Source organism: Antechinus flavipes, chromosome 2, assembly GCF_016432865.1.
Source record: "Antechinus flavipes isolate AdamAnt ecotype Samford, QLD, Australia chromosome 2, AdamAnt_v2, whole genome shotgun sequence".
In the NCBI taxonomy this organism is placed as follows: Eukaryota; Metazoa; Chordata; class Mammalia; order Dasyuromorphia; family Dasyuridae; genus Antechinus; species Antechinus flavipes.
This window is the reverse complement of record NC_067399.1, coordinates 669,000,155-669,021,559: the sequence shown is the minus strand read 5'-3', so window position 1 is coordinate 669,021,559 and position 21,405 is coordinate 669,000,155.

The following is a 21,405-nucleotide window of genomic DNA, read 5'->3' as shown; positions in this document are numbered from 1 at the left end:
GCTGCCTCCAGAAGCCCCCCAAGAAACCTGCTCCCAGAGAACAATATATTTTAGAGAAGAACATTACACCATGTTCTGGTCCTTACCCAGGCAAACCCCCTATTCTTTCATGACAACTTTTCATGAAACTAGGAACCCTCCCCCCTTAAAACTCAAATTATCCTTGCATCCCTGGAACTGGGAATCTTCATTTTGGTCTCCTGCTCTTTTGTGATTATAAGTGCTCTTCTCTTCTCTTGAACTGTGATTCAAAATTGGGAAATGCCCAATGAAGTTTCCAAATAGTATTCAGTACTGCATATCATACTAGGATAAGGATTCTCTTGAATCTATTCCTGACCAGATGTTCAATCCTCTTTTCATTGCCGGGAAGTGAGAACTCCAAATACTACTACTGCTACTGTTGATGCCACTGCTGCCTCCAAGACCCACAGCTGGTAAGACTGCCAAATTGATTCTGAACCAGGGCTCAGCCCATTGCAGACCTCTCCTGATCTATTTTATATATATATATATATATATATATATATATATATATATATATATATATATATATATATATTATATATATATATATATATTTTTGAACTCAAATGGATGGCTTTAAAAAAAAAAAACTTTTTTTGGTTATACTACTTTAGAATTTAATTTAATCCATTATCTTCAATTTGTTTAAAGGAAAATGGTGAGGAAGTTTGGCTAGAAAACACCTTTTATCCTGCTCCCTTGTTTCTTCTTTGTGTTGCGTGTTTTGTGGAGAGGATTTTTATTCAGTTAGGTATGTTATCTTTGACATTCCTTGAAATTCTAAACTTTTTGGATTGAGTGAGCTCTAAGATCCTTTTCAAATAGAAATTCAATATTAGTTTATTTTGACCCATTACTTATTAAGGAAAATTGGCAGCAAGTAGAAAAGTAGTGTTTGCCATGTGGAGTGATTTCTGATTTCTGATGATGCAATGTATCCTCTTGACCTTGCTATCACTAGATTCTAAGGTTTGTTGTGAATGAAGTTTTTCTTACCCAACACTTAATATGAATCATAGGTGAGCTGATAGATTCCCTTTGGCCTGATTGCCTTGAGAATATGATTTTAACCACAGAATGATCTCTTTGACTAGAGCCCAAAACAGCATAAAATTAGCTGTCTCTACTGAAACAGACTTATTTTTGTTTTACCTTTCCCCCTTTGCTTCATACTTGCTACAGATGATTTTCTTAATAGGAAAGTTGGCTTCTAAGGCAGAAAAGAAGGGACCAGAGGTCATAAAATTTCTTATATGAGGACACCTCAAGTTCTACATCAGCAATAGCCATTTTCTTTAAATGGAAATGTCAGAAAGGACCACTTGGCAGGAAATCCTTTGTTAGCTTTGGTATTAAGAAGCTTTTGTCCTTGATTAAGTACTGTAGAGTTTCCTGGGAAGTTAATCAACTACAGATGTCAGGGGCAACCTACTCTTTCAGTACTTTGAACATTAGTCCTTAATTATTAAGAAAATGTATTGATAATTTCAGAAAATGTGCAGTAGACAGTATATTTTCCTCTATTAGGTCACTTCAAGTTGGAATAAAGTGTCTTACCAAGACAAGTGAAGTTATATTTCATTAAGTTGAGATGAGTTTAAATATAGGAAAAGAAAACATAACAGGAGAAGAAAAGGAGGAAGATAAATTAGGTTCAGGTCCCTGTAATTAGGGCCCTAATTAGCTGAAAATATGCACAGATAACAAGAATGCTTAGCTTTAACATAAGTAAAAAAAAATACATTGCATATATTATCAATCATTTAATTCTTTGTCAGTGAAAATACATTAGTTTTACTTGTACTGAATGTTTTAGGTACTGAAATTTTAGTTTCTAATTGAATTCATAGGTTATTTCTTAGGTGACAAAAATACCTTTTTCAACATAAAATCAACATAAAATTTGAAAAGTAGTTTTATAATTGTCCTAAATATTTATCAAAGTAAATAATTTTGGAATATGCATTAATCTGAAAACTGGGCTTTTGGGGATGTAGCTAGGCATTGTCAGTACATTATAGACACAGATATTTGCATTTAATTGGAGATGTAATTCAATATAATTAAACTTATGGTGATTATTCTTATTTCTCTTTTTCTTCCCATAGCTTCCCTTGTACCACTATTTTTTTCTCTTTTGTTTTCTTTTTTTTTTCATTCCCAATACTTAGAAACAGTGTTTGATGCATTTTTAATAAATAATTTTTAACTTTTCTCAACATCATTTTCCTTATATGTAGTCAGTCAATAAATATTTAATAAATGGCAACTCTGTGCCAGATACTGTCATAAAAACAGAAAATATAAATAAAGGTAAAAGCAAGGTCCCAACCATGAAGGGACATACATTTTAATAAAGGAGACAACATAAAAATAACTACGTACTAAGCCAAAATGTGTAAAATTGGGGAACATATATTAGATAACCTCAAAGCACATTTTCAGCTTTAAGTCTATGATTAACTCATATACATAGGCCTCAGTTTAATCTGTCAAAGAGGGGGATGTACTCATTAAATATCTGAGGACCCATAAATCTCCTAATTCTCCTTATACTTATCTAACTTCTCCTCAGTCTACTTTACAGAATCTTCATCTAATTTGTGCCTAACTATGATTGTCCCACAGAATTCTGTTCTGGGCATTCTTACTTCTTTCTCTATACTACTTCAGTTATTAGTTTCATCAACTATACTGAATTTAACTATGATCTCTATTACCAATTATTCTTATATCTGTATAACTTGTCCTAATTTCTCTGCAGAGCATCAGTTTCATAACTCCAACTACTTTCCAGTCTTTTCCTACTCTGTTTTTTATCCTGTTATGAAGATGATTTTTCTCAAACTAAGGTCCAACCAAGTTACCAGCTCTCCAACTCAATAAACTGCAGTGACTTCCTTTCAGCTCTAGGATCATTTTAAAACAATGTTCAAGGTTTTTCATAACCTATCCATACCAATGTTCAAATCTTCTTAGACCTTAGATCTCCCTCCTCAATTTACTCTTGGATCCTTCTATTCTTCCTCATCTCTGCCTCCTGGCTTCCTTTAAGTCTCATCTAAAATCCTACCTTCTTCCAAAAGCCTTTTCCAATATTTCTGAAATTTGGTACTTGGCTCCTATTTTTTTTTTTTTTTGCCATTTATCCTGCATATAATTTGTTTGCTTATTGTCTCCTTCAATAGATTCTAGCTCCACTAGGACAAAAATTTTCTTCTGTATAAGTTCATATCCCCAGTGCTTAACATAATTCATGTTACATTTATTGTTATTGTTATGTTGTTTACATCACATCTGTCTTGACTCTATTTTGGGTTTTCTTGGCAAAGATATTAGAGTGGTTTATCATTTCCTTCTTCAGATTATTTTACATGGGAGGAAACTGAGGCAAACAGGGCTCAGTAACTTGCCAGGGTCAAACAGCTAGTTAGTGTCTGAAATCATTGAGTCTTCCTGCCTCCAAGCTCAGCAGTTGGACCCACTTACATGATACCTACATCAAAGTAGGTATTTAAAAATATTTATTGACTTACGGACTAATATGTTTGGTTTCAAGAACCATATAGTTATGATTAGTGGTTAAAAAGATTTTCCTTTATATTGCTAACACTTTGTACTGTGTTCAGATAATAGATTATAGCTATCTCCAGATAGATATAGATAGATATATATATAGATTGTATCTTGATCTTTTTTTCTATCATGTGATATTATTTGATCAATTAATTTATGAATGCACTACAGTGAAGAACATTAGTACTTTTTTCACTGAGAACACATTTATAATATTAATGTTAATTTATGGTGTTAATTTATAATGTTAATGATGATTTGTTGCAGTATAATAATGATTTTTTGCCCCTTATCATATAAATTCTTCAATGATTTATTTGCCTTTTATATCACTATCTCTTCCCTTCACTTCTGGGTGCCATCCCTTTTGGTAAGTTTGCAGGGAAATTTTCACATCTGGAATATCAATGTAAGAGAAAAACTTGGCATGTAGGAAGGTAATGCAAGTTGTCTGAATTAACTAATGGGGCTAGAAAAGGATTTTTGCCTTTGCTTTGTTACTGAGACAAGGAAATATAAGTGCCTAGACTAAATCCTTATATGTTTATTATTAATTAGATCCAAATAATAAGTCAGGGTGAGTAATTTTCTCACTACCATTCTACTCAGATGTTTTGCTATATTATAGAAACGATACCTAAGAACTGAAGAAAAACTAAACCTATGTGCTTCAGTAAAATCAATTTAAGGCTACCTCAACTCATTGCAGATTTTGACAGTTAGTGAAAAAAATATACAAAAATGAGTCAAGTAAGGACTAGCAAAGGAATGAGGATAAGGAATGGAACCATGGATGTAGGTGACAGACAAAGTTGCCAATGCAGGACAGATGGGAGAGTTCTGTGTTGTTTCCAACTCATCAAGTAAAATAGGATTCAGGGCAATCTTGAAACAGGGAGCACATCACACTAAATATCTTCTGAGAGGCAGGGTGGTGAAATCTAAAATATTTTGAGTTCTGCAGTTCTAGGAGCATTTGAAATTCAACTTGAATCTTTTCATTTACTACTTGTATAAACCAAGGCAAATTCTAGAATCTTTCATAGCCAGTTTGCTTCTTTGTGAAATGATGATGATGGTTAAGATGATCAAGCACATTTCTTTCATGTCTCTAAGATCCTAAACATGGATGGCAGGATGGCAGAGAGTATCTCACCTCCTCAGAACTACTTCAAACAAACAACAGATTAAGCCTCTAAACTGGTTATGGAGTGACAGAACCCCCAAATATTTGGAGTACAATACATTTCCAGAAGAAGATATTTTGGGAAATATTTGGGAACAGGGCTATTTAAATCAGTTAGGGGACAGTTTGCTAAGCTCAGACTGCAGCTTTGGGAGCCTGGAGCATCTGTGAGATTATTAGGCTACTCTGTCCTGGTTAGAAGTAGGTGGTTAGCAGATTTGATGTAACAAACCCAAAAGCAAATACAAAAGGCAAATTGTAAACCATTGAGCTCTGGAAGAACATGGGACCTGGCCACGATCTTCCAGTACCATGAGTCACCCAGCAGAACTTCTCCAGGGCAAATTAAAGCAGCCATCAACCCTTTGCCTTAAGAGCAGACCTCCACCCATAAAAATGAGCAAAAATACAAAAAGAACTCTGACCATAAACAGCTTTTATTGAGAGAGAGAGAAGAGCAGACCTCAAAACTTGAAATTCCTAAATGCAAATCAACTCCAGATGAAGCTGCAAAGGATGATACAAGCTATTTACCATTTAACAAGGCTTTGTTGTAAGAGAGTTAGACTAAAAATGGGGAAAGGAAATGAGATCACTGTAAGAGGGTATAGAAAAGGAAAAACATAAATTATCTGAAGAAAACTTCTTAAAATTAGATATGATGAGAGGCCATTAGGTGGTACAGTGGGTAGTGTACCAGCACTGAAGTCCAGAGGACCTGAGTTCACATGTCTCCTCAGACACTTAACACTTCCTAGCTGTGTGACTCTGGGCAAATCAATTAACCCCAAATACCTGAGCAAAAAAATATGATGAAATGGGAAAAACATATAGCTACTATTAAATAGATTTTATGAAATGGAAAAAGCATAAAACTTCTTACAAAATAGATAAGAAAAAGAAGTCAATTTATTGAAAAACAGAATTTGTGGAATGGAAAAAAAAAATGCAATGAACAAAATAACTCATTTAAAAATTCAATTGCCCAAATATAAAGGGAGCCAAAAAAAAAAAATAACTAAAGAAAATAATACACTAAAAATCAGAATTGAATAAATGGAAGTAAATGATTCAATAAGCCTTCATGAATCAGTCAGACAAAACCAAAAAAAAAAAAAAATAGAGAGAGAGAAAGAAAAAAATATAGAAGAAAATGTAAAATAACTCCTTGGAAAATAAATGAGCTAGAAAATAGGTTTAGAAGAGACAATCTAAACATTGTTAGACTTTTTGAAAATTATGTTTAAAAAAAGACCCTAAACATCATCTTTCAGAAAATAATCAAGGAAAATTGTCCTGATATCTTTGAACCAGAAGGTAAAATAGTCATTGAAATAATTCATTGAACACCTCCTGAAAAAGACCTCATAATGAAAAATCCAAGGAAAATTATAGCAAAATATCATAATTATATAATTAATGAAAAAATCTTGCAAGCAGCCAGAAAAAAAAAATCAAATAGCTAGGAGCCACAATCAGGATTACCCAGAAAATCGCAGCTTCCACCTTAAAGGGTGGACCAAAGGACCAAAGGCCTGGAATCTGACATTCTGAAAGGCAAATAATCTTGAATTGTAGCCAAGAATCAGCTATACAGCTAAACTGAGCATTGTCATTCAGGGTAGAAGATGGACATTCAATGATACAGATGAATTTCATTTATTTCTGATAAAAAGATTAGAAGTGAACAAAAAAAATGATCTGCAAATACAGAACTCAAGAAAAGAATAAAAGAAAAAAGGTAGAAAGGAAAGAACTCTTGGGAACTATATCTATGTTCCCCATAGAGATATGGGGAAAATTTGCCTTTATTGTGATAATATGAAAAAAGAAGTTTGAGGTTGAAAGGGAAGTCTACTGGAAAAGGAGGAAAATGGAAGTAAAATGAGTAAAACTGTATTTCACAAAGACACAAAGAAAACCTACTATAAGTGAGAGACAGAATGCAGGAGGATGAACATTGTTTGAATGATATGCTCATCAGATTTGGCTCAAACTGAGAATATCAGACATATTTGGTTTCACAGAGAAACTTGTCTTACTTAATAGGGAACTGAGAGGGGAAAGGGGAAAGCTAATAGAAAGAAAAACAAAAGTAGTAGGGAAAAGGTTTAGGGAAGATGGAGAAGCTCTGAAGGAATAGTGTGCTTTCTAGAACCCCCAAATTGGGGTGCCATAATGTACTATGCTTTCTAGAACCCCCACTCTGGGGTGCCAAAATATGCCATCTAGACTAGCTCTCTGGAGGATCTCAGGACCAGCCTGAGTTCTGGTCTTAGTGGAGTGATGAAGCAAGAAACCATGAGGGTGGTCAGATATGAAGTCCATTTATTTCAAGTCCTCTCAGCCCCTAAATACCTTAGTATGATTACACCACATCAGCACATTGAGCATGTACCAACCATAGAAACATTACATCACCACATCCCACAGGGCAAGTGCTATTGATATGTAAATGCCTCTTGACTGTAAGTATCCCTTGCTTCAAGTAGAACACAGATGGTTAAGCCCTACCTTGACTTCTCAGGAAGGGTGAGACGCCTCAAAGGGAGATGGGGAGCTGAACCAAAATTGTCAGCAGGTTCCCTCTGGGCTGAAGGGTCTTATGCCTTACCCAGAGTTTCCTCACTATCTGTGGCTCTCTACATGTAGGAATAGGATGTAAGGGAGGTGGTAGTCAGTAGCAAAATACTGGAAGGAGGAAAGGGAGAATGAAGAGAAAAGTTAGGAAATACAGAATTAGTAATTTTAACTGTGAATGTGAATGGGACAAATTCTCCCATAAAACCAAAGTGGATACCAGACTAGATTAAAAGCCAGAATCCTACAGTATATCGTTTAATGCAGTGATATATTGAATTCACTATTTTAAAAAGATTGTTGAAGGAAAATGCAGTCACATCTGCAATATAGTGAAGAAAATAGTTTATTATATTATTTCAGAAAATTATTACATTGTTTGGTCCAATCTTAAGTTTCTAAAGGTTGTCCCCACCCAGAATATTACCTTACTACAGTAACTCTCTAAGAATGTTGGAGATAACTGCAAGATATTTTGAATTCCCCCAAGTCCTGCATATACCAATTGCAATCTTGTTTTGTTTTACTACATGTTGAACTTGTGATGGGTACTCCCATGCTTGTGCTTTAGATTCCTTATAGTTTTCTTTCATTCACAATTTATTAAATATCTAGTCACTCATGTCTATCTTAATCTATATGTTTCTAGCTATTTCTTGGACACTTTGCTAACTGTGTACATTTGCATGGGCATCTTGATCTACTTCCTATATAATGTAATCTGGATCCTGGATCGAGGCAAATTTCCTTTCTAGCAAGCTCACTTGTTACATTTCTTTTTAAACCTATTTCAAGTTTTGTGTCTTATTCTCATGAGCAACTTTTGTGTGTGTGTGTGTGTGTGTGTGTGTGCATACATATATATATATATATATATATATACACACATATTTACATAAATATATATATACATAGATGTTTATATGTATTTATACATATATATGCAAATGTATATATATATATATAATATATATATATATATATATATATATATATATATATATATATATATATATATTCTATTATTGTTTAGTTGTTTTCAGTCGTATCTGAGGCGAGATTTGAACTTAGGTCTTCCTGACTCCAGGCCTGGTCCTCTATTCATTGTGACATTTAGCTGTCAATGTATGTATATACATGCACAGATATATGTGATATGTATATATATATGAACATTAATACATAAAATATTATAAGTGAATATTCATTGGAAATTTTGAATTCTATAAGTAAAATTCCTAATAGGAAAGACCATAATCACCACATAATATGGTATACTTATTTGTGTAAACACTTCTATTTTTTTCCAAACATCTGCCTCAATCTCCAACTCAAACTTAAATAATCTGATAGGGAAGAACCACAACTAACACCTAATTCAAATTAAGAGAATTGCCTGCCAAAGTTAAATGTAACCATGCTCAAATCATTGATTTATAAGGAACAAAGTGAAAGAATAAAGGTAGAGGAAAAGAACAACAAATCCAATTTAACAAATTCATGTGCCCATCAGCTGGAGAATGGCTGAATAAGTTATGGCATATGAATGTTATAGAATATTATTGTTCTATAAGAAACAATTGTAGGATGATTTCAGAGAGGCCTGGAGAGACTTACATGAATTGATGCTAAGTGAAGTGAATAGAACCAGGAGAACATTGTACATAGTAACAGCAAAATTATATGATGATCTATTTTGACAGTTGTGGCTCTTTTCAGCTGTAAGTGATTTAGGTTAGTTCCAATATTCTTGTGATGTAGAGAGCCATCTGCACACAGAGAGTGGACTAAGGGGACTAAGTATGGATTACAACATAGTATTTCACTTTTTTATTGTTTTCTTTCTTATATTTCCCTTTTTGATCTGATTTTTCTTGAGCAGCATAATAATTGTGCATATATATATGTATATATATAGTATGCTTTTAAATATATGTAAATATATATATATGATTTACATATATTTAAAATATATTAGATTACTTGCTATCTAGGGAAGAGGGTGTAGGGAAGAGAGGGAAAATCTTGGAAACACAAGGTTTTGCAATGGTGAATGTTGAAAATCATCTGTGCATATGTTTTAAAAATAAAAAAGCTTTAATAATAAACAAACAATTACAAACTCAACTTTGGGAAAGGAGTTCATCAGAGAAAAATCTGAAAAGTCATCTGTATGGGAGCAAGTTTGAAAAATTTCCCATTAATTCAAGCTGAAAGTAGGAAAAATAAAATTCTCATTTGGAACTTCCATTGGTTTCAACTGAATTTGGAAATAATCTATAAATTCTTGCAGTCAAAAACATTTGAAGTGGCAGATCTTCAATAACTGCACTTTAAGTGATTTCATAGGACATGTCTAACCTCTAAATTTCTTGAATTAATTGATGGATAGATGGATGAATCAATAATTTGGAATTTTAAACAATGTATGAATGGTATATCAGTTTTCTAGGTTAAAAAAAATGAAAAATGTGTTTTAGGGAATATATAGTTTTAATTTTTAAACATTTTTTCTGATTCTCAGTATTTTAAATAATTTGCCTTCTCCCAGTTTTTGCTGAATATCATGGCAAAACTATCATTTGATAAGATTGAGTTCTACTATATTATACCTTTAAAAAACACCAATTTTCAAATGTTTGTATATAAAAACACATCTGGCAGCCATTCAGCTGTGGGAAACTGATATTTACAAGGACAGTATGATGGTATTCTCCACTAGACCAAATTATTTTTTAAATGGAACGAATAAATGTGTATCAATAAATAGTAAAGGATGATATTATTTTTATCTGTATTCAGACCAATCTGTCTCTGTCTCAGTCTCTTATTTATGGTGAAATTAATCAATCAGTTCTTCTCTAAAAGAGGTATATTTCACTTCTCTGTGAATAATCAACATATAGTCAACTAATTTTCCAACTAACTAAATTTTAGAACTTTTTTCTTGAATGTTGAAGATTGGAACTCTGGAAAATTATACTTAAAACAAAGTATTAACTCAGTGGAATTGATGAGATAATGGTTCTTTAGTTCACATATATAAGTACTAAGAATGCTGATATAATGATTCTCTAAGTTCACATATAATCAGTATGCTGTAATGTTGTAATCACAATAAAATATATAAGGGCTAAGAAGGACTGGAAAATAGCCATTCTATCGTTGACCAACCTGGTGGTGGTTGTCTTGCCTTTTGCACTATGGGGGAGACTGGCAGACTGGCAGAATGGTGGAGGAGACTGGGTTAGATAGACTAGCTGAGATTGTGGAGCAGACATGATCAGACTGGGAAACTGAAAGGATCAATAAAGACTTTGGACCTTATTCCTGACTATTCTCCTAGTGATTATTTTGCTGAGACGAAGGCTGGTCCCAAGACCCTCCAGAAAGCTAGCCTGAACATTACACTTGAATGGTTTCTAATTTTATTTTCTTTATAAAGATTTCCTTATAGAAATATGATCATAGAGAACTATTTGATATAATATAACACTTAATTATATCTTCTAAATATATACACTGTAATATAACATACAAAAATGTATTTATTATATGATAGTGTGTTATGATTCATTATATTTTCAAGTAAAGAGAATACAATATATTATACTGGCATGCTGTAGTGAGGAGAGAGTTGGTTACAGAGAGAGGAAGGTCTGGATTGAAGTCTAAATTCTGATATATAATGACTAACGGTTACTATTATATTAATGACCCATGGAACACTCTTAAGATAATATTTCTTGATACTTATTGATGTGCATTGCTAAAAAGTTTCCATCCCAGGAATTTCCATACTTAATGTAATGAATGATGAAGATCTCTCCTCTATAAATGCATAGAAATACATAGAAATAGTATTTTTCCTCTCTTCTAGCAGACAGTTAGTTTTCAAGTCCCCAACCAGGTACTCTGTGGCATTGTTACATCATTTCCTTACTGAGAGTTACTTACACTATTTAAATCATTGTACTAGACCAGAAAAATAATTATTCAATATTTAAGTGTCTTATATTCACCAACAAGGCTATCTGTTTCTTGAAGATAAATCTTGGTCTAATCATTCTTCATTCATTCCCTCCTCTACCATGCAAAATTATATACAGCAATTTCAAAGATTATGTCATAGCATGTATACATATATTGTATTTAATTATACTTTAATATATTTTGTGATGATGCATATTTAAAATCAACTGGAGTCAGGAATTCAGATTAAGAGAAAAATCTTCAATCTTTATTCTTTTTGAAGTGAAGGGAGATTGTAGCAACAATATGGGCAGCTACAACAGGAAGCCAGCCAGCAGAGGTGAAGGGGATTGCAGTTGAAGGGAGGTTCACGATAGCAATGCGAGCAGCTGTATCAAGAAACAAGCCAGCAGTCTCTCTTTCTGCTTCCCTTTCCATTCCCTGCCTCCACCCACCAAAATTGTTATTTCCTATACAACACATCAGAACTTGCACAAAGAGTGCACCGGGGCCATTCTTTTTCCAAGCATATATATTAATAGAGTGTGGTCCAATTACTATTTAGCCTCATGTGCTTGGGACCTCAGTACATCAACTCAAGCCTCAGCCCATTACAATATTTAACATGTATGGGTCAACCTGCCATCTGGGGGAAGGGGTGGGGATAAGGAGGGGAAAAATTAGAACAAAAAGTTTTGCAATTGTCAATGCTGAAAAATTACCCATGCATATATCTTGTAAATAAAAAGCTATAAAAAGGATTATGTCATAGAATTATGTGCAACAACATCAAAAATCTAAATTTATTTGGTGTGAAATTTCCCAGTATCTTGCATATTGCAATTTTTATATTTCAATTTTTTTAAACTAAAATATTTTAGCTTGTGTATATATTAAATTTTCTGAATCATAGGATCATAAACTTAGAATAGAAAGAATGCTCATATGTTAAATTTTCTCATTTTACAAATTAATAAACAGAACCCCAAAGTAAAGCTTTTGACATTCAAAAAGAATAGATTTGGCTGCTGTCAATCAGAAAAAATCAATGGTCAAGACTAGATTTCTGAGCCAGATCACCTCAACTTCTACCTTTACTCATGTTCATATCCTTTATGATATAGATTATTCAGGTACTTTAGACAATATACACTAATTTTTAAATGTGTTTGACCAGGGCAGTTTAGTATTTCCAAGCAGTAAACTAGCATTATTTCTTTTTTTGTATATATAGATGGGAGCACTCAATTTATCTAAAGACAGACTTCAATTACCATTTAATTTATCTGTTTAATTCACATTGCTTCTAACATCTTGCTCTAATGTTTCAATGTAGAATTAGAATGACATTGAGCTACTTGTTTTGATTTTATGAAAGAGAGAATAAACTCTATTAACCTGAAATATCTGCAAACATTTCTAAATCTTCTCAATTCTCAAAAAAAATAAGTCTCACAAGATCCCTTTCATCTTAATTTCCGATCTTTCTAATATACCTTCTTCTTTTGATGACTAATCACATGTATATGGTTGCCTATAACTGTGCCTTCAGTTCCTTTTCTTTCACTATTTTTTAAACTCTCAAAGTATAATTTCCAACCTTTCAATTATTTTTTTTAATTTTTATTTAATAATTACTTTATACTGACAAAATCCATGCCAGGGTAATTTTTTTACATTATCCCTTGCACTCATTTCTGTTCTGATTTTTCCCCTCCCTCCCTCTACCCCCTCCCCTAGATGGCAAGCAGTTTTATATATGTTAGATACGTTGCAGTATATCCTAGATACAATATATGTTTGCAGAACCGAACAGTTCTCTTGTTGCACAGGGAGAATTGGATTCAGAAAGTAAAAATAACCCGGGAAGAAAAACAAAAATGCAGATAGTCCACATTCGTTTCCCAGTGTTCTTTCTTTGGGTGTAGCTGCTTCTGTCCATCATTTATCAATTGAAACTCAGTTAGGTCTCTTTGTCAAAGAAATCCACTTCCATCAAAATATGTCCTCATACAATATTGTTGTCGAAGTGTATAATGATTTCCTGGTTCTGCTCATTTCACTTAGCATCAGTTCATGTAAGTCTCGCCAGTCCTCTCTGTATTCATCCTGCTGGTCATTTCTTACAGAACAATAATATTCCATAACATTCATATACCACAATTTACCCAGCCATTCTCCAATCGAAGGGCATCCATTCATTTTCCAGTTTCTAGCCACTACAAACAGGGTTGCCACAAACATTTTGGCACATACAGGTCCCTTTCCCTTCTTTAGTATTTCTTTGGGATGTAAGCCCAATAGAAACACTGCTGGATCAAAGGGTATGCACAATTTGGTAACTTTTGGGGCATAATTCCAGATTGCTCTCCAGAATGGTTGGATTCGTTCACAACTCCACCAACAATGCATTAGTGTCCCAGTTATCCCACTAAGTGAGATGAGCAGAACCAGGAGATCATTATACACTTCAACAACGATATTGTATGAGGATGTATTCTGATGGAAGTGGATTTCTATGACAGAGACCTAACTGAGTTTCAATGGATAAATGATGGACAGAAACAGCTACACCCAAAGAAGGAACACTGGGAAACGAATGTGAACTATTTGCATTTTTGATTTTCTTCCCAAGTTATTTATACCTTCTGAATCCAATTCTCCCTGTGCAACAGGAGAACTGTTCGGTTCTCCAAATATGTATTGTATCTAGGATATACTGCAACATATTTAACATATATAGGACTGCTTGCCATCTTGGGGGGGGTGAAGGGAGGGAGGGGTAAAAACAAAACATAAGCGAGTGCAAGGGATAATGTTGTAAAAAATTACCCTGGCATGGATTCTGTCAATACAAAGTTATTATTAAATAAAATAAAATTTAAATTAAAAAAAAAGAATAATTGCTGATCTCCAGAGACCACACATCAATCACTACCTTCAAATACATACAATAAACTCTTTTTAATTCTCTTTGTCTTTACTTTGTCTTGTTAATCAGAGTAAAAGCCCAAACTAAAAACAAAATTGGTTAATACCCTTCTCTATTTCCTCTTATTTTACTTAGAAGTCTCCTTACATTTCATGAATTCAGTGATCACTGTATTTAGGCATATTTATAATTGTCTAACCTCTCTATAGGTTATCAATCTTATATATCCAGCTGACTATTGAATGTCTTCAATTATGTTTCAGATACATCTTAAACTTAGCATCTCTTAACTTAATTGCTCATTTAAACCCAGATTAAATGTGTAGTCTTTCTAACTTAGTTGTTATTGTAATTGACATTATTATTCTCAATCACACCAGCTCATAATCTAGGTATCATCTACTACTTCATATTCTCTCATCTGGCAGTTACTATATCTATTGTTAAAATTGCTCAGTTTATTTTTACAGGATTTCTCATATATGTCTCCTCTCTTCTGACATTGCTGACCGTATGGTACCAACCTTTTATTGCCATTATGTAAGCCTTCATCATGTCAAATATTTCTTCTTTTAGGGGTCATTTCCTCAAAACTCCCTCCATTATAATACATTGTACACATAGGTGTTAAATTAATCTTTACAAAGAACAAATCTCATCATACTTATACCTATTCAACAAAAATGGATAAGTGGTACAGCAAATAAAATGTCCAGCCTAAAGTCAGAAAGAAATGAGTTCAAATTTGGCCTCAGACACTAGTTATGTGTGACCTTGGACAAGTTACACAACCCTAATTGATTCAGTCTCAGCATCTGTAAAAGACATTGGAGATGACAATGGGAAAAGCAGTTTCTTTGTGAAGAAAATTTCAAATGGTGATCACAAAAAGTCAGACATGATTGCAAAAAAATGATGAAATGTCCTCTTAACTACAACATCAAATACCAAATCCTTGTTCAGCTTTCAAAGATGTCTATAGACTGGCCCTCTCATAAATCAGTCCATCTCTTTTATACATTATTCCTCACACCAGGCCCTATAAGAATCAAAATGTTGTGTAAACTTAGAAGGTATGAACATATGCAAGGCATAGTGAATTCATTTTTAATAACCAAATAAATTGATCTCATCATATTTTACAGGTTTTCTCATTTCCATCATTTCCCCATTTTCTTATCAAAGGAAATAACTAGATAAGAACTTTTCAAATGTTCAGGCCTATTCTTTAAGTAAGTGTCTTATTGGATATGGTGTTTCACTTTCCATAAAGATAGCCAATGTTCAAATCTAATCTCAAACTTATTAGGCAGGTGAGACTGGACACGTCATTTACTATTTTATGCTCTCAGTTTTCGCAATTTTAAAATAGAGATCAGAATCACTTTTAGTTCCCAGGGTTATTTTAAGGATCAAAAGAGATTTACAAATGTAAAAGCAGTATTTAAAATTTTATTATTTTATTACAATAATAATTATTATTGGCATATCATTATCAACATAGTTATATCATTTCAAGTCATATGACAACAGGGAATTGCTCATTTAAATCATAAGGGAAATGTTTTCTATAAATGCAATTCTTTTGGGAGGCCATATTAAAAAATAATTATTTGAATTTGAATAACAAATAATTAGAGCTCCAGATCATGAAGAGAAGATTACTCTCAAATCTATGATAGAATTCCATTAAGTTTCCTCTAGTAAAGATGCCAATAAAAATGTAATGAAGTTATTTTAGATCTAGGAACAAAATGTGGAGGGGGGAAGTCATACTGCTTTTAAAGCAATCTGCTTTAGGAAAATTAATACTTATCTGTTGGAGCTTTATATCATGTCCTGTGGTGAAAACCTTTTCTTGCAATAAGCCTCACGGAAATAAATGTGTCAAGAAGGAATGAGAATGAATTTCAAGCAGGGGGAAAGTAAAGAAGAATTAGAAATACACAGACACTACAGGAACACAAACTATTTGATATTTCTCATATTAAATTCTATTTTAGACCCAGACCAATCACTACTCATGACTAATAGAGGTGCCAGAATAAACATTAGACCTAAAATCCTGAAAGCTTTGGTTCAAGTCTTGGTTTTAGAACTTAGTGATTATTATATTTGGGGAATACTATATATTTTTTTTATTTCCTTATTTCCACTGAGGTGACTACATCATCGGTCATGAACATTTCTTGTTTATTTGTTTTGTGTTTTTGTCTTCATTGTCCAATTAGGCATAAACTTTCTCATGTCTAGGTCACTAATGATTTATTATTTGTCACAACTGAAGGCTCATTGTTTTATCCATGGAGCTTTCTATAATATGCAACAGTGTAGACCGAATCCCATTTTTGGTATAACTGCTGTCCAGAAGGATTTCTTAAGAGAATCTTTCATTTTTGAGGGAACACCCTTCCCTGTATGAGGGAGAGGATAGAATTGACAAGAAAGTATAGAGCTTCAGACTTCACTAATCCCCTTTGGAATTTTCCAAGGCCCATCATTCTTACCATTTAAGTAGGGATCTACTTACAAGACTGGAAGAGCATAGAGTCCATTTTGTCATTCACTTCCAGAAAGAAGACAAAAGAGATCAATTCCACTTCCAACTGCTAAGGGGAAAAAAACAAAACAAAACAAAACAAAACAAAACAAAAACCTTTTTTAAAAACATGGGAGAAACTGGTAGTCCTCTTATTCCCAATTTGCTATTTTAGAAATTGGGGAGAATTTTCCCTTGGATGAAATCCATGTTTCTCTCTTTTGGTTTATATGAATGACTTCTTCCCAATGGGAAAATTCTGTAGTGCTATATTATTTGATATATATATATATATCTTTTCTCATTTCTACTTTGCTCCAATAACTAAAGTGAAAAAAAAAATCAGATCTAAACTACTCCAGAAGTTTTTTTTTTTTTTTTTCCTGTTGAATAAATTCTACAAGTATTAAGGTAAATACACACACTAAATTCATGTTAACCAAAATATGTGGATAAGGAAAAAATCTAAAGTTTAATTATGAACCATATACAAATATACATTCATGCACATATATGCATTTATTACAACTTTATTTTGATGGCACAAGGAATGATGTATTATTGGAATGATATTTCCAGGAATGTTTGAAACTCAAGAATATTTGCTGATTTCAATATGAAATCTAACTCAAAGTACTTAATGCACATAATTATGAGTAAAGTAGCAAGAATTTTTTTTATTTCTAAAACTTTATTGGACTTTAACAACTTTGGTTTATCCAACTGATCTTAGATTAAAATCACCTATATTAGTTAAAGTCATTTTATTTCATGATGTATTATTATAGTATTGCTAATCAGTTGGACAACAAAGAACCTGAACCAAGTCTCTTTTTTTTTAATTTTAATTTGTTTATTTATTTAATATTTCCCCTGTTATAGTCAAAACTTTTTTTCCACATTTGGTTTTAAATTTTTTGACTTCTTGGGTTTCTCTCTTATCCCCACCCACAATTAAGAAAGCATATGTGAAGTTATGTAAAACATTTCCATAAATGTAAAGTTGTGAAAGAAACCATAGATCTCCCACCCTAATGAAAATAAAAATTCTCAAGAAGAATTAAATTTTAAAAAGAGAGATAAAGAGAAAATGTTTCAATCTGTATTCAGATACAACTAGTTCCTTTTCTGGGTATGGATAGGATTTTTCATCATAAGTTTTCACAGTAGTTGTGGATAATTGTACAACCAAAAATAGCAAAGTCATTTACAGCTGGTCATCTCAGCATATTCCTATTACTTTGTATATAGTGCATTTCACTTTATTTGATTTCATGGAGGACTTTCCAGTATTTTTTAATAGTTCATTCTGCTCATCATTTTCCATAGAAGAATATTCCACCACAAAAACATACAATATTTTATAGCGTTATTCCGCAACTGATGAGCAATTATCCAATTTTAATTTTGTTTTTGTCCTGAGAAGACAGCTTCTGTGAATTTTTTGTACATGTAGGTAATTTTCCTTTTTTGTGTGTCTCTTGACATTCACACTTAGTAGTGGTGTTGCAACATCAAAGAACATGCATGAAATTATAGTCTTTTGGGCACAGATCTTATATTTTGATTATTAATTAGGTATGGCTCTTATTTTTTAATACATTGGACTCAGTTTCTTCTATGTTTAAGAAATGAGGCCTTATCAGAGAAATGCTTCAAAAGTACTTTTACAATTACTATTTATAACTGTATTCCCCTCCTCCATTTATTCTCTGTCCTTTCATTCGGTCCCTCCTCAAAAAGGTTCTAGTATTGACCATCCCTCCCTCAATATGTTCTTTCTTTTAACTCTCCCCCTTCCCATATCTAATTCCCCTCCTATTTTCCTGCAGGGTAAGATAGATTTCCACACCCTTAATGAACATATATGTTTTTTCCCCTCTTTGAGCCAATTCTGATGACTGTCAAGTTCACTTTCTCATCCCTTTTCCCTCTCCACTGTAAAACTTTTACCTCTTTTTATAAAAGATAATTTGCACCATTCCACTTCTCCCTTTCACTTTTTCCCCTTACATTGCTCTCTCGATGCTTAATTTTATCATTCTTTTGAAAGATATTATTCTTTTTATATTAAACTCACACCTATGTTCTCTATATATACTTCTTCTGAATGCCATAATAATGAAAAAGTTCTAATGAGTTGCAAATATCATCCTTCCATATATGAATGTGAACAGATAAACCTTATTAAGTGCCTTCTGTTATCACTTTTCTGATTACCTCCTTATGCTTCTAATGCTTCCCAGAGTCCTGTATTTGATAATCACATTTTCTATTCAGCTCTGGTCTTTTCATCATGATTGCTTAAAATCCTCTATTTCATTGAAGGGCTAACTTTTCCTCTAAAGAATTATATTCAGTTTTGCTGAGTAGTGATTCCTGGTTGTAATCCTAATTCCACTACTATCCAGAATATCATATTCCAAACTTTTCAATCCTTTAGTATTGAAGCTGCTAAATCTTGTGTTTTCCCAACTATGGCTCCATTATACTTGCATTGTTTCTTCCTGAATGTCTGCAATACTTTTGCCTTGATGTAAGAATGCTGGACTTTGGCTATAACATTCCTGGGAGTTTTCATTTTGAGATGTATTGCAGGAAGGGATCTGTGAATTATTTCAATTTCCATTTTGTTCTCTAGTTCTAGAAAAGCTGGAAAGTTTTCCTTGATAATTTCTTAAAAGATAATGTCCAGGCTTATTGGTTATGATTTTCAGGTCGACCAATAATCTTTTAAATAATCTCTCCTGGATTTATTTCCCAGGTCCATTGTTTTTTTTCAATGTGCTATTTCACATTTTTCTGTTATTTTCATTTTTTTTTTTGCTTTATTGTGTCAATTTTTCACAAATTCATTAGCTTTCATTTGCTCAATTTTATTTTTAAGGATCTATTTTCCTCAAGTGAGCTTGTGTAACACCTTTCCTAATTGGACAATTTTGCTTTTTTAGGCATTCTCCTTATTAGCTTTTGGCTTTTCTTTTTAAACTACCCTCAATTCTTTTTTATAATTTTTCCTCTTTGCTCTCTTCCTTGACTATTAAAATCACTTTTGACCTCTTTCATGGCCTGAGAAGAATTCTTATTTTTCTTGGAGGCTTTGGATGTAGGAGGTTTGATTTTGTTATCATCTGAATATGTGCTTTGGTCTTCCTTGTCACATAATAATTTTCAATAATCAGAAACATTTTTGTTGAATGCTCATTTTTAGTCTTATTTCTTGCATTTAACTCTTTATGAAAGTTGGTCTTTGTTTCTAGAGTGCCCAGTTCCAAGTTTCAGGGACTTTTGTACCTATTATCAGAGATCCTTCTAGTAATCTGACCACATGCACTCTCTCTCTCTCTCTCTCTCTTTTTTTTTTGGCCTGGAACTGTTAGGAGTGTATTTACCATTTTAGCTGAAAGATCTAGTGTGCTCATTCAATAAAGTTCTTTTTTTTTTTTTTGGCTAATTCTTGGACTGGGATTGGGGGCTCTGCTGTCATGGTCTGCATTGGGACTGCACACTGAACCCCGACCCTGGTAACAAGAACTCTCTCTGCTGACTTTTCAAGTCTTCCCTCGATGTCCCTGAACTGAGATTCAGAAGTCCCAAATATTGATGCTTAGGATTTGGCTAAGTCAGAGCTGCTCTGGTGTGTCTTACACTGGGATTATGCACTGTGTTCCCACTAAAAATAGAAATGTCTTTTTTTTTTCTCCAAGATACTTCTTATTAATGAAAAATAACTCAGTGAAATACTTTGAAATATAATGTATCAATAGGAAATCTTGCATCAAGTGAACGATTTGTACAATAAGAAAATTTGTTATAATTAAGGATTATTGTATAATTAAAGCCAAAATTAGGACAACATGAGAGAGAGGGAAGGGAGAGAAAGAGAGAAAGAGATTGAAAGAGAAAGAAAAATGGAAAAAGCCATAGAGATAAGGAGGAAAATAATTCCAAGTAAGTGAGACAGTGAAAATGCATAGAGGAAGATTATTAAAAAGATTATGGGAGAAAGAAAGGAAGGAGGCCTATATCCCTTGATCATAATGTATATGGAGAAGATGGTGAACAGAAGCCAGACAGTTGTCTGAACTCCCCCTGCTTTTGCTCAGAAACACTAAATCAAGCTTCTAAACAAATTCTGGAGTGACAGAACCTACAAAAAAAGCTGAAGTGAAATAACTTTTTAACTTAAGATGACTTAGAAGGACTTCAATAAAGCTCTGTCTCACTTGGGTAAAAGGTGAACACAGCCTAGCACAGGTATCATACTGGCAATCTAGTGGTGTTTCTTAGCCACAACATAGATCAGCAACCAAGGCCCCCAGATATGGCGCAGAAGGCCAGCTGTGAAGCTTTCAACTCCAATGCTAAAGAGAAAAGGCTGGAGCAAAGTATATAATGCTTCAGGTAAAATGAAAAACAAAAACAGGGATGGAAATCCTAATCTCAGACAAAGTAAAATAAAAACAAATCAAATAAGAAGAGAGTAGGAAGGAAACTAAATATTGTCAAAGAGTGCCCCCAAAATAAATATTAAGCATATAGGTACCTAGTGGTATATCATACAAATTCTTAGAGAACTTATATGAGTTACTG